This window comes from Sminthopsis crassicaudata, chromosome 2 (genome assembly GCF_048593235.1).
Source record: "Sminthopsis crassicaudata isolate SCR6 chromosome 2, ASM4859323v1, whole genome shotgun sequence".
In the NCBI taxonomy this organism is placed as follows: Eukaryota; Metazoa; Chordata; class Mammalia; order Dasyuromorphia; family Dasyuridae; genus Sminthopsis; species Sminthopsis crassicaudata.
Window position 1 is genome coordinate 664,065,970 of NC_133618.1, and position 14,762 is coordinate 664,080,731.

Below are 14,762 nucleotides of genomic sequence, written 5' to 3' on the forward strand. Positions count from 1 at the left end.
TTTACAGATGAGGAAACTGAGGCAAACAAGGGAAGATGAGTCGCTCAGGGTCACATGGCTAGTAAGGCCAGATTTGAACTTGGGAAGAGGAGTGTTCTTGACTCTAGGCCCAGCACTCTCTCCACTACAGCATCACCTAGCTGCTCCTGATACCCACGGGGAAGTGGAATAATTCAGTGGCTTGATAAATAGATACATAGGTAGAGATAGAGAGATATTTCTCTGTGTTTTGCTTCTGCCCCATCCTAAACATGTGACCTGGGCCAAGCCATTTCCTCCTTGAAGGGGCTGTTTTTTCCTCTCTGAAATGAAGGGGTCGGGTTCCCTTTCATGACCTTGAGATCCATTCTAGGATTTTCCCAGCATGGATTTGGGTCTTCTTTGGTTGGCTGCCACCATACCGTGTGCAAATTTCCAGCTACTTCTTGGAAGGCATTTTTGAAGTGAGTTCTTTGGGGTCTGTGAAAAAGCAAATCCAGCTCCAGCAGCAGGCTCAGCGGTGCTCCGGCCTGAATCCTGCATCCAGTGATCAATTCCAAATATAGAAGTGTGTCTGGCAGCTGGGCCCCGGGCCCCAGGGAATCCTGCCTCCTTCCATCTTGGGAAGGCACGTAAGTCTTCTCTGAAGAGCTAAGCAGAGAGCCCATCCCAGGGAGGAAAGAGAGCAGTACATCTCTCCCCTGAGGCGGGGAGGAAGCAAATGCAGTTTCAGATGCAGTAGTGTGACTGGGCTGTGAGGAATTTATGGGGAAACGGGAATGGAAATCCTAGCCATTGAACAGAAATAAAAGGGTCTGACATCTGCACCCATGGAGAGTGTTAATCAATCCATTAAGCAATAAGTATTTTCCTGCTCTGAGTCATGCACTCTTTAGAGTCTCTGCATGGATGAAATCGTGGATCCATCTTAAGCGTCCAAGAATGGGCCTGGTGGTGAGCTCATAAGAACTTTGGATGGAAAGTGGGGCTCAGAGATCTAAGACTATGTTTTCATTCCCTGTAGACCCCAGGTTTCTGCCATCTCCCTGAGGAGAGGCTGCTGTGGAAGCAGCCCATCCCCAGCGTTGATGGGATATAGACCCTGCTCCAGGCCTTTGGTGGCTTGTTAAAAGGGCCACTCCTCTCAGCCCCTAGCATCTCTTCCCTAGGCCCCAGAAGATTGGGCAGAATCCCTCTGGGATGGCAGAAGACCGGATAAATCGCATTTAGAGAGCACCTAGTGTATGTCCGGCTATGGTTACCATCTCACTTCATTCTCACCACAAAAATCAGATTTGACAGATGAGTAAATTAAGGCAGAACGGAAACGGCTTGCCCAGGTTAGTAGGAGTTCGAGGCTGAAGTGGGATTTATATAATAATGTTATAGAATAATGACTGTTTTTACCTTTTTAACAGTTTTGCTTTTTATAATCACATCATCCTCAACTCTATTCCAATTTTTCTTTTGGACTCTCCAATTACTAATGACAATCTTAGAGATATGATTTACATTTCCACGTATAAAACAGATATAATTTGTCCTTATTGAGTCTCTTTGATCCTACTTCTTACCATGGAAGTGATGAGCTAACCTGCAGTGCTTTTATTATAGATGTTTACTGGGCAGTGATGTATCGATAAATATTTAACACCAAGCTCTCCTCTGAAAAGTGTATGGATATATACTTTTAAGTTTAACCTACAGTATTAACAATTCCCCCCATCATTTTCTGAAATCTAGACCATCAACAAAGTAATAAATCAAGTCCTGGTTTTATATCTAGTCATTTTTATAGTTGTCAATGCTCAGAATGAAAATTTAACAATTGGCTTCCTCCAGTTGATTTGAGCTGGCTCCAATATTTCTCCTAAGCAGCTGAGAATTTTTTCAGAGCATTAAAAAGAGTGACTAATTCCCCAACAGATAAGTGATTAAAGGATTTAAATAGAATTCTCAAAAGAAAAAATGCAAAGTTTTCACAATTATAAGAAAGTATGCTCTAAATCACTGCTTAGAAGAAAAATGCAAATTAAAACAACTCTTGAGGTTTTACTACACATTCTACAAAGTGAGAAAGATAAGGACAAATGGCAATATTCAGTGTTGGAGAAGGTGTGGAGGGATGGGATACTAATGCATTTTGGGGGGAGCTGATTCAAAATTCACTTGGAATTATTAAAATAACGAGACTAAGATGTTCATATCTTTTGAACCCAAGACTGAAGCAGAGGCTTAGATCCCAAGGAAGTTATAAAGAAAATCCTCATTTATACCCAAATATTTACAGCAGCCCTTTTTGTGATAACAAAAAATTGGAAACAAAGTAGATACCCAGCAATGGTGAAGGGCTAAACAAATTGTGGTCCTTGGATGTAATGGAATATTACTGTGCTGTAAGAAGTTCCTGTGTAATGAATGCAGAGAAGCATCGAAAGAGCTACATGAATTGATGCAGAGGGAAGTCAATGGATTCAAGGAAACGATATATACGTGACTACAATAATGTAAATGGAAAGAACAATGACATTCAAAAACCAAAAGTGAATATGACAGAATTATAAGATCAAGCCTGTCTTGTATGAAGAGATATGAGAAAACAGTTCAAACTCACCCCTTCTTGAAGGTGGGAAGTCCATGGGCTTTACACACTGGGTTGGTCTGGAAACTTTTTTGGTGTTTTGCTACATTGCTTTGATTTGTTTTCCTTTTTTTCTCCCTGGGGCAATTGGATTTAAGTGACTTGCCCAGGGTCACACAGTCAGAAAGTGTTAAGTGTCTGAGGTCAAATTTGAACTCAGGTCTTCCTGAATTCAGGGGTGGTGTTCCATCCACTGTGCCTCCTCGTTGCCCCCAATTTGTTTTCCCTTTTAAGAAGAATACCATTTGCTATATGAGATGGGGAAGGGCAAGGACACATGAGATATTATGGTGGTATAAGAATCAGAAAACATGAATTAAAATATTTTTAAAGAAAGAAGTGATTAGCTCTGCCCCTCTATTTGGGAAAAGTCAACGATAAACCAAAGTGATTGGCTAAGATAATGTTCCCAAGTGGAACTAAGGCTCAGAGTCCAATAGTCATTATCTCCAGAAGAAGGATAAAAGGTGGATTTTAAGCCAATAGGGCGAGAGGCTTGGAGGACTCTTCTCAAGTTGTAAGCAGGCAGAGGAAGTTAGAAGCTGCCGGGCTGGTGGAAAGAGAATGATGACATGGGTGTTAGACCAAGGCTTATCCTTTAATTACAGTAGCAGAAGCTCAGCCTTGTTGTGGAATAAGAAAAGATTATTGTGATATACAGGGTAGGATTACTTCGCCAGAAGCCCCAGACTGGGAAGTAATCTCGGAGAGATGAGTGTGTGAGGGCTTCCCAGACAGTCGGAAAGGATTAATGGAAAGAGAGCTGAACTGAGAGTCCTCAGAGCAGAGCCTCAATCATAAAGCAGGGCTGGGAGAGCCTTCCCAGGTGACTGATCCAAGCTGCTCATTTCATAGGTAATGGCAGTGGGGAGCAGAGGGACCCGGGCTATACACAGATGGGGAAACTGAGGCTCACCACCAGGATGACCTTTTGAGGAATTATGCCCCCTCCCTCTCTAGACCTCCTTATCTATAAAAGGAGGAGCTCAGCTTCAGAGGATGTAAGAATGGGCAGATAGATGGATGCAAAGTATGAATGAAAGGCTTACTGTATACTATGAAGTAATCCTCAGTGGTTTATGTACATTATCTCTTAACATTATCACAATCATCCCATAAAGTAGAATCACAAGGGCTGATTTATCTGCCTGTGTTCACTTAGCACAGAGAATGGTTTCAAACCTGATCTCTCCAGAAGACAGTTCCTTTTTTCTCATCCTAACACCTCTGAGGTCCTGCTCAAGGGGAATAACCTTCCAACTCTCCTGGACCAGGGGGCTGTGCCCTTGGGGCTCCTTGCTCTTTTCAAGACTCAATTCAAGCTCCTTTCCCCCATGAAGCATTTCTTTTTTTTTTTTTTAAGTTAAGTGACTTGCCCAGGGTCACACAGCTAGGAAGTGTTAAGTGTCTGAGACCAGATTTGAACTCGGGTCCTTCTGAATTCAAGGCTGGTGCTCTCACCACTGCACCATCTAGCTGCCCCCAAGGAAGCATTTCTTGATCCCAGGAGTCATTAATGTTCCTGTCATCCCTCCCCATCAATTACTTTTTTAAAATCTATCTATCTATATTTATCATATATCATATATTTATATATATATGTATATATGTATACCATATAAACTATATACACATGCATACTTTTATATATATATATATATATATATATATATATATATATATACACACACACACTCAAGCATAGACATATACACACACACACACACACACACACACACACACACACACATATATATATATATATATATAGGCTTACCTCTGTGCCTATTGTTTCTTTCTGGAGGAATATAAAGCAAGAAACATTTCTTTTTATTATTTCTATACCCAGCACCCAACAGAGCATTTAGCAAGCAGCAAGAGCTTAATAAATGCTTGATGAAATAACTCAAGATTGGCCCTGGCATGCCTTGGTAGATCTTGGCAAGAACGAAGGTTTCTTTATCCAATCCAAGGTCACCCGTTAAGCAGCCAAGAGCCCTTTCTCAATATGGGCTTAAACTCACTCCTTCCTCAGTTATCATGGGAAGGCTTGGGAAAGTTGAGGAAAAGCCTGAACAAAGAAATTCCAGCCCAGTCCCCCAAGCAGGCAAAGGGCTGGGGACTGGCAGACAAGCTGGTTTGTTAAATATTCAAGAAAACATTTATTAAGCACCTAGTATTGTGTGGAAGATTCTGTGTTCGATGCAGGGAACATAATTCTGAAAGATGAAAAAAGCCTTCAAGTCCCAGAGGAATAGAGTTCTGGGAAATTTCAGGCATGGAGAGAGATGTTTCTTAAGTGCCCATGTTTTTAGTACCTCGACACTGCACTCTCAGTTGAAGGCCAGTATTTATTTTTGATAAATACATTTATTTTGTGATAAATTGGAGAGGGTCCAGAGAGCACAGCCAGGATGGCAAAGAACATTGAGATCTCTGACTTAGGAAGGTCAGTGGAAGGAAGTACAGATGTTTAGCCTGGAAAAAAGAAGGTTGTGGGGAGGGGAGAAGCGGCCCGAGATCATTGTCTTTAAGGATTTGAATAGCCAGGGCTTGAAAGAGGAACTTGACCCTTTCTTTGAACTCCCAGAGGTCTGAACTGGGAATAGCAGGTGGGGGTTATGGAGGTGAATTAAGGCCTGGTGTTGGAAAAACCTTCCGAATGTTTATTTAGAAGTGAACCGAAGTGGGGTGGGCTTCTTGGGAGGAAGGGGGTTCATCCTCTTGTGAGGTCTTCAAGGAGGGACGGGATGACCACTATACTGAGAACATTCTCATTTCTAGCTCAGCTGGACAAGGTGCAACTTCAGACAATCATTTAACTGAACTTATTCCTCAGTAATTAACACCATACCTACCTCAGCCCAGTGATTCTGATTCCCCAGGTGCCATTGTTCAAATCTGGGAGTGCTGGCCGCTCCCAGAACCTCATTCCCTCAATTCCCCATGCCCGGATGTTATTGTTGTTATTCAGTCATCTCTGACTCTTCGTGACCCATTTGGGGTTTTCTTGACAAAGATGGTGGAGTGATTTGCCATTTCCTCCTCCACCTCATTTTACGCATGAGGAAATGGAGGCAAACAAGGTGGGTCACACAGCTAGTAAGTATCCGAGACCAGATTTGATTTAAGAAAAATGAATGTTCTCCTGAAATCTCTTCCAACCTTTCAATGGTGTGAAATCTTGTGTTAGCGAAGAAAACGGCCACTAGAGAAGACTGGCACAATGAACGCCATATTAAACATTAATTTAGTACCTATTATATGTCAAGCACTGGACAAGATAATGAGAATACAGAATCAAACATGAAACCATCTCTGCTCTTAAGCAGTTTACATTTGATCCCACCTTGTCTTGGGTGCACAAACAGCCTTTCCTGACCCTGGGGGGCTGGGGAGACCTTCCCAGACTGCCTTTTCTCACCTTCTGCCCTAGTTTCTAAGCTTCCCTGGAGATCCATTCTATCAGGTCTTGCAGGTTTTCTGTTCTTCAAGACTCCTTTTCTATTAGATGAAGATGGGTGGTCACATAGCCCATTATGAGCTGGGGTCAACCAGCTGAGAGGAAGGTGGGCAGCACCCCGTGGTGGTATTAGCAAGGGAAGTCAAAGATCTGCAGAGGAGAGAACAAGGCCATTACTGCTTTACCAAAAGCCAGTTCTACAACTGTAAGACTTAGAACTGGAAGAGACCTTCAAGAACACTTAATCCATGGGTTCCTGACTATTTTTTTTCCTCCATCATGGATCCCATTTTTAGTGTGACCCCTTCCAAAGAGAATGTGGTTAAATGCATGAAACAAAATACAGAAGAAATCGAAGATTAATGAAAATAAAAATATAATTTTTTTAGCCCAGATCCAAGTTAGGCTTGAAATCTATCCAAAGACTCTACGTTTGGAGTCTCATTTCCTTCCCCCCCACCCTTCTTTTATTTTCATCTCCCAGAGAGATAAAATGACCCAGCTCCTAAGGGACAGAATGGGGATCTGATCCCAGGTTTTTTTGTTTTGTTTTTTTTTGCCACAAATCTATTCCTCTTTTTTGATGATTCCCTGGAGGCCATTGTGAGGAGAACTGAGAGAGAGCCATAAGTAACAATCTTGCTGCCTGGGGAAAGCATAAGAAATCCTCGGGGGAGATGAAGTGCAAATGGGCTTGCTCTTTGTAATTCATGAAGTGAAAATAGCCTGGAAAGAAGAGAAGGCAGATCGTGGAATGGAAGGGGAACTGTGGCTTCTGAAGAAATGCAGCCATTGAATTAGTGCTCCCCATGGTCTCACCTGGGGTCCATCTGCAATTTGGACTCCTTTATCTTCTCACTTGTCCTAAACCAAACTCAAATCAAGTGTCTTCCCTTCATCTCCATTAAAAGTGGATTGTTGATAATCTCTCGCATTCCTATTGCATTTGGAGAGGCAGGTTATACAAATTATCTCACCCATTTTATAGTTTAGGAGATTAAATTTGAAAGATAAATTATTATTATTATAATGGTCATTTCTATGAAACTTTTAAGTGTTGCTAGGTTCTTTACAAAGAGTGTCTCTTTATATTCACAGATCTACCAGATATATGGGAAATAGGGGTTAGTATTATTTTCATTTTATAGATTTGGAAACTGAGGCAGACAGACCCACCCAGGGTCACATAGTTACTAAACATCTGGGACCAAATCTGAACTCAGGATTTCTTGACTCCAGGCCCATTGTCTTTCCACTGTACTATGACAGGTATTTTACCATATTGGACGTCACCGTGGCTTCCCCTTCTGTAAACCGAGGCAATGGATCACGACTATCTGGCTTCTGGGGTCCCTTCATGGGCCAGATTTCTTATCTTGTTCTGAATTTAGTTTCATTCCATCACAAATATCTAACCCAAACTCCTATCCTCGTGTTCTTGCTTGTTTACAGATCAGGAAACTGATCCCCCAAAGAGGGGCCCCCGGGCCCAGCTCCCTCCCTCAACAGCAGACTAGTCTCTCCAGCTCCAGGAGTGCGATCCGCTTTCTGCAGCTTCTCCCTTGACTTGACTTGACCTTGCCCACAATCCTCTGCTTCTCATGCTGCCAACAAGCTCCCACGAGGTTCCTCCATCGCAGCCCTGGGCTGAGACCTTCTCCTGCAACAAAACTTATCTGTCCTTGGTCCTTGCTATCCAAGGCCCTGTGCAGGCCTTTCTACTCTAAGTCCAGATAAGTGTTGATTACTTCCTTGCTCTGACATTCCCCCTCAAGTTACTCAGCTTTTAAAGGAGATCCTGGATTTCCGTTTACTGAACTCCAAGGAATGAATCTGAGGAGGAAATAACCAGCACTTCAGATAAGGTAGTGCCGCACAGTGGGTAGGGAAAGCTTGCCTCTGACACAACCTGGCTGTGTGAGCCTAGGAATCTTTGTTTAGCCTGGAAGGGCTGAAATGATAATTACAGAGAGAGCACCAACCTGCATTTGTGGAGGGACTTTCCTTCTTGCGGAGTTCCCTATCATCGATCCTTTCCTTATCTTTAAAGGAGATAGGAGCAGTGGGGGATGGGTGAAAACATTTTTAGGGTGACTATATGTCCCATAAATCAAGCTGTGTAGGTAAATAGCTGCTCGATGACTGCAGAATCTGGGAAGTGGAAATAATCTGACCCCCCCAATTCCTGCTGCATCTATATTAGAAGAGACCCCCCTACAACATCCTGTTGGCGTTTCACTATCTGTGACGTTGGGCTGGTCTCTGAACCTGAGTTTCCTCACTTATACAATGAAGGCAATTGGTCTAAATGGCCTCTTAGGTCCTTTTCAGCTTCAGCTTTCTGACCACGTGATCAATGACAAATGATCATTCGGCCTTCACCAGATACCTCTAGTCACAGGGAGGCCATGCTCTCCAGAGACCCCTCATTCCCTTTTTGGATAATTCTGAGTTTTAGGAAGTAGTGAGCGTACTCTTCTGGAGCCAGAATGGCCACGCCTTATGGGCCCCAAGTGTCCCGGTGCCTTTGAGAGATTTAGCTGTTTCTTCTCTCTTGACACCGGCTTGAGCCCCCACCAGTGGTGTTCTCTCACTGTCAGGCACTAGGGAGTAACCAGTGTCCCAATTTTATTTATCTACCAGATTGTAAAAAAGCATAGTAAGACCAAAGGATGAACACTCCCCCTCAGTCTCCCCAAGACCGTTTCGTCTCTGTGCAGTGGGTTCTGACTACCCAGTTTCTACACAGCACCGGTTCCATGAAGTGCTGGCGCCTTGTTTCAGTCACCACTAAGTTGGTTTTCACAGTCACTTTGCATTCCTCGCGGCTCCGGGATGGCTGAAAGACCAAGCTGGGATTTGGCTCTCAGAATTCCTAGCATCGGCAGCTGGATGGTGCAGTGGATAGACCAGCCCTGAAGTCAGGAGGACCAAGTTCAAATTCGGCCTCAAACACTTAACATTTCCTACCTGGGCAAGTCACTTAACCCCAATTTCCTCAGGTGGGGGGGGGCGGAAGAATTCCCAGACTCCAGGTGCCACTGGGTGATTTGCTTTTCTGACCTTCTCAGACTTAGGTGCTCAAAGCTTCCAGCTTTCCAAAGCCGGGAAATGTAAAAGAGCCTCAAAGAACATGAATCACATGTTGGCTTCAGAGGGGGAGTGTCCATGGCCTCTCCCCAGTAGCACGGGGCCCACTGACTGACAGCAGGAAAGGGTCAAACCAAGAGGAGATATACTACGCAATGGCCTTTTAAGGTGTCCTCCCTTCCGGCTGCAAAGCCAGTCCAAACAGCTTCTCCTAAGCAGAGCCAAGCCAGGACAGAGTGTCCACATGCTCTCTCCCATCACCTCCATTAGCTGCCATCCCTGTTCTCTCAGAAGCAGCATCTCCAGCCCTGGGAGATGTCCCTTATAGGACAGAGCTCCATGCCAGCCTCCCATTGTGACATCAAGCATGGATCTCTGGAACATTCCCCCACAGTTTCTGGTTCTGGCCTCTTGGGCAAAGCAGAAAAACTCTAATCCCTTTCCTATAGGACAGCCCCGAAGAGACTGTTCAGAGACAGCCAGCATACTCCCCCCATCCCAGAATCCTCTCTCCTCCAGTGAATGACCCCATCGTCTCCATGTGGTAGTGTCCTCCCCACTCTGCAAATCCTCCTCCTCCTTGCTCAGATGTATTGACAGGAAACTACATGTCATAATGTCCAGTCCCATTCTTCATACATCTGCTCACTTCCTGGCATTGTCAACTAGCTGGCTCCCTTCCTCAGTTCCATTGAAAGTGATTTCTCAGAATTGTCTGTTTCTCCAGGGATATATCTGAAAAGAAAGTACGTCTCAGGGAGGACAAAACAGACTGAGGCTGAAATGAAATGCTTCTGAGGCAGCAGAAACTGCCCCCCTCCAACATCCCCTCCCTAACATACACCCTCCGAGTCAAGGTTTGCCAGCACATTTTTTAAAAGAAAGCTTTTCCTTTCTAAAGTTTCCTTTTTCCTTTTTTAATTTTTTTTAACATCCTTACTAGGTGACAAGAAAACTTTTAACAGAACAATTCATTGTATTAAATTTAGAATTCAGAGATTAGTCCTGGTTATAAACAAATAATGACAAAAAACACACAATAACAAAATGTCACCAACAGAAATAATCAAAATGTGAGAATTAGGGACCACAAAAGTAAGTAAACTCTAAATAAATTTAGCACTTAGCAAGTACTGCAGGAGAAATTTAACACACTTCTTTTATTTCTTCTCACTTTGTGCTTTTAGCTTACTGTGAAATAAGATCAGATTCCAGTGTGTCTGTAACTAGGGTGAGGGCAGCTGGGCTTTTAATAACAAGGCACTGAGGGCATGTCCTTGCTTTCCATGGTGATTTTCTGGTTAACTAGTCCTATGCTCTAACCCAGAAACAAGCTCTTATCTATCCAAGGGTCCCATTGTCTCTTGGAACTCTCCTTGCTTTATCAGTGAGAATAGGGTACGCTGGATCTGCTGGAAATGGGGCAGCCAGGATCCATGACAATATCTGTACCTGCAAGCTTTCCCATCCTGCAGGTGAGCCTTTCATCTCAGCAATGGCCTCCCCTAGAGGTCACCTTGGAATATATTGGGTTCTCTACCTAATTTCTACACATATTTTAAGGTTAAAGTAAGAACGATGCTTAGCACCATGTAGCACAGTGTTTGGCATTATATAGGCACTTACAACTATCATAAAAACTAGTTGGAAAATAAAGTCAACATGGAATCTGGCATTAGGGGACCTGAGCTACTCTAATCTGCATCTCCTACTTTATTCCCTGTGTGATGGCTTTAGATTCTCCCTTGTAAAAGCAAAGGGTAAGATCAAATGACCTTGAAGGTCACTTCCAGCTCAAATTTCTTCCATATAGTTTTTGTTTTGTTTTATTTTGTTGTTGAGGCAATTGGAAATAAGTGACTTGCCCAGGGTCACACAGCTAGGAAGTGTTAAGTGTCTGAGACAGATTTGAACTCGGGTCCTCCTGAATTCAGGGCTGGTGCTCTATCCACTGCGCCACCTAGCTGCCCCTCTCTAGTTTTTTAAAATTTATTTTTCTTCCTTCCTTCATTCCCTCCCTCCTTTCCTCCCTCTCTTTCTTTCTTTTTTCTTCCTTCCTTCCTCCCTCTCTTTCTTTCTTTCTTCCTTCCTTCCTTCCTCCCTTTCTTTCTTTCTTCCTCCCTTTCTTTCTTTCTTCCTCCCTTTCTTTCTTTCTTTCTTTCTTTCTTTCTTTCTTTCTTTCTTTCTTTCTTTCTTTCTTTCTTCCTTCCTTCCTTCCTTCCTTCCTTCCTTCCTTCCTTCCTTCCTTCCTTCCTTCCTTCCTTCCTTCCTTCCTTCCTTCCTTTCTTTCTTTCTTTCTTTCTTTCTTTCTTTCTTTCTTTCTTTCTTTCTTTCTTTCTTTCTTTCTTTCTTTCTTTCTTTCTTTCTTTCTTTCTTTCTTTCATTTCTGTCATATAGGATAAGGAGCACTAGGATTGGAGTTGGAGGACCTAGAACCTAATCCTGCTATACTCAGTTTTGGTGGAATTTTGGACACAATCACCTCACTTCTCTGGGACTCACTTTCTTCATTTGTAAAAGAAGATGGCCTCTAAGGCAATTTCTCTTTATCTGATGATTTTTCCCCACCATGTGCAGGCAAATTACAGATCTTTCTAACTGAATTGACAATTTCTGTTTTTATGTTCTATTTTTACATTTTATTTTGCAAAATTATATATATATATACACACACATATATATTATATATATGCATGTATATATATACATATATTATATATGTATATATATGTGTATATATATATATATATGTATACACACACACACACACACACACACACACACACACACACACACACACTTGATAACATTTGTGAAGTGAATCAGACAGGTAACTCCAAAGGACGTGGATAAGAAATCAAAGAATGAGAGCAGTTCTCAACAATGGCAAAGAAGTAACAACCATTAGAATGAATGCACCCAATCACTAATAATAAGAGAAATTCAAGCCTGGCGGATTGGAAATAGTCAGTGTTGGACTGTGGCACCCTACTTAGAATTAGAGGCTTCATTGTTGGTAGAACTGTGAATTAGTTCATCCATTCTGAAGAGCAATTTGAAATTATGCTAAAGTGACTAAAATGTCTCTACCCTTTGACCCAACTCAATCAAAGGCACAGATGTCCTATTTACACTAAAATATTTGTAGTAGCCCTTTTTATGTTGGCAGAGAACTGAAAATAACCTAAGTGTTTAATTTGTTGTTTGCTTGTAGCTGACTCTCCATGACACCATTTGGGGTTTTCTTGGCAAAGATACTAGAATAGTTTGCTCTTTCCTTCTCTGGCTGATTTTTTACAAATGAGGAAATGGAGGCAAATAGAATTAAGTGACTTGGCCATGGTCCCACAGCAGGTAACTGTCTGAGGCTGGATTTGAACTCAGGAAGAGGGGTCTACCTGACTCTGGGACCCAGCACTGTGGTGTTACCTAGCCACCCAGTCACCCATTCTTTGGTGAATGGCTAAACAAATTGTGGTACATCAATGTAACAGAATACTGCTGAACTATAAGAAATGATGACTATCAGGGCAGCTAGTTGGTGTAGATTAGAGCACCAGCCCTGAGGTCAGGAGGACCTGAGTTCAAATTTGATCTCAAACACTGAACACTTCCTGGCTGTGTGACCCTGGTCAAGTCACTTAACCCCAATTGCCTCAGAAAAAAAAAAAAAAAAAAAAAAAAGAAAAGAAATGATGAATATCAATAGATATTAATTAATAATTTTAACAGAAACAAAAATATGAACAATAATTTAAAAGATAATAGTAACAACAGCAAAAATAAACCCCCAAACTGAATACTGTGTAATCATAATGGTCAAGTTTGCTGCTGTGAACTTCTTCAAAGTGGGGAGACTAGAGGTATCAGAGATTACATAACATCCATTGATTTTGCTGATACTTTTTTCTCCCTTTCAGAACTTAGTCCTAAGGAATGGCTTGTTAGGAACCGGCAGAGGAGGGATAAGAGTGTTTGAAAAACAAACTATCAATAAAGTAAGATTTTCAAAAGGTTTGTCATTGAAATCACAGTTGATGGCTGGGTGAGCACGTGGAGTCAGGCAAGCAGATTTCTCGCTAATTGGTGATCGTTGACTCCATTAACCAAGGTAATAGACCCACTCTTCTCTAAAAAAGCCCCAAATGGGCCCAGTCTGTAGGCAGCTGCAAACGTTGGACAATTTGAGGAGTATCAATTTATTGGAAGATGTCATTTCTCATTAGATGAAGCCTCTAAATTGCAGCATTGTTTCCCCCCCCCTCTGGGAGAGGTGGCAAGGGCCCTAACCTGGGCAGGCCTGAGCACTGCCTCTACCATCTGCCCTGGGGAGTAAAATGGTTTTTCCCTTTCTTTGCCTTAATTTTTGGTAAAATGAGGTTGGATCACATGACCCTGAGGTTCCTCCTATCTTGAAATCTATATTAATCATCAGTTTTTCCTCCCAAGGATTTATTTCCAGTCTTGGTGAGATTTGGTAAGGAAGTTTGGGAGAGCGCTAGAGAACTCTCAGCTAAGATTTCCCAGTGCCCAGGTTTCATTTTAGGGAAAACCGAGTCTTCCCCGCCAGAGATGCGTCCCTTGGTCCCCAATCTCAGAAGGAAGATCCTGACTCTCCAGGAGCGCTGGGAATGGGGCCTGGAGCCGATGAGGACCCCGAAGGGGGCTGCTTTTCTCTGGTGCCTGATGCAGGCCCATCTCTGGCCCGGAAGGGAGAAGCAGCGTCGGGGAGGGAGGACGTGGCTCCGGCCGACCCCTGCTCACCCTAGTGAGCCTCCATAAGAAGAGGGACCGGGACTTTGTGGTGGTTGTTCCTTTCTGGTTCTAACTCCCCCCGGCCGGGGGCTGGAGTGCAGGGGAGAAAAGCCTCGAGACACGGGGTGAGGAGAGGCCCAGGAGGGGGGGCGCGGAGGGGGGGGGGGTCGCTGGCCCTGCAGGGCAAGGGGGAGAGGGGGACGAGGAGTGTCTGCCTCCCTCTGGCTCCGAGCACTTCGGCTTCCGCGGAGGCTTTAGGCAGTGGCTGGCTCGAGGCCGCTGGGCCCCACCCTCGCCTCCCAGCAGCCAGCATCCCTCCCCCTGCTCTGCTCCTGTCCTCCCCACCCGCAGCGTGACACGCGCTCGTTGTAGCTCCCACCCACTTCTCCCTGGAGCCGGGGATCCTCCGGGCCGAGCGGGCGAGAAAACGCCGGGCCATTGTTATGTGTAAATGTGTGTGTGTGTGAGTGTGTGTGTGTGTATGTGTGTGAGTGTGTGTATGTATGGTGTGAGTGTATGTGTGTGTGTCTGTGTCTGTGTGAGTGTATGTGTGTATGTGAGTGTATGTGTATGTTTGTATATGTGTGTGAGTGTATGTTTGTGTATGTGTGTGAATGTATATGTGTATGTGTGTGAATGTATGTGTATGTTTGTATATGTGTGTGAGTGTATGTTTGTGTATGTGTGTGAATGTATATGTGTATGTGTGTGTGAGTGTGTGTCTGTGTCTGTGTGAGTGAGTGTATGTGTGTGTGAGTGTATGCGTGTGTGAGTAGTGCATGTGTGTGTGAGTGTATGTTTGTGTATGTGTGTGTGTATGTGTGTGAGTGTATG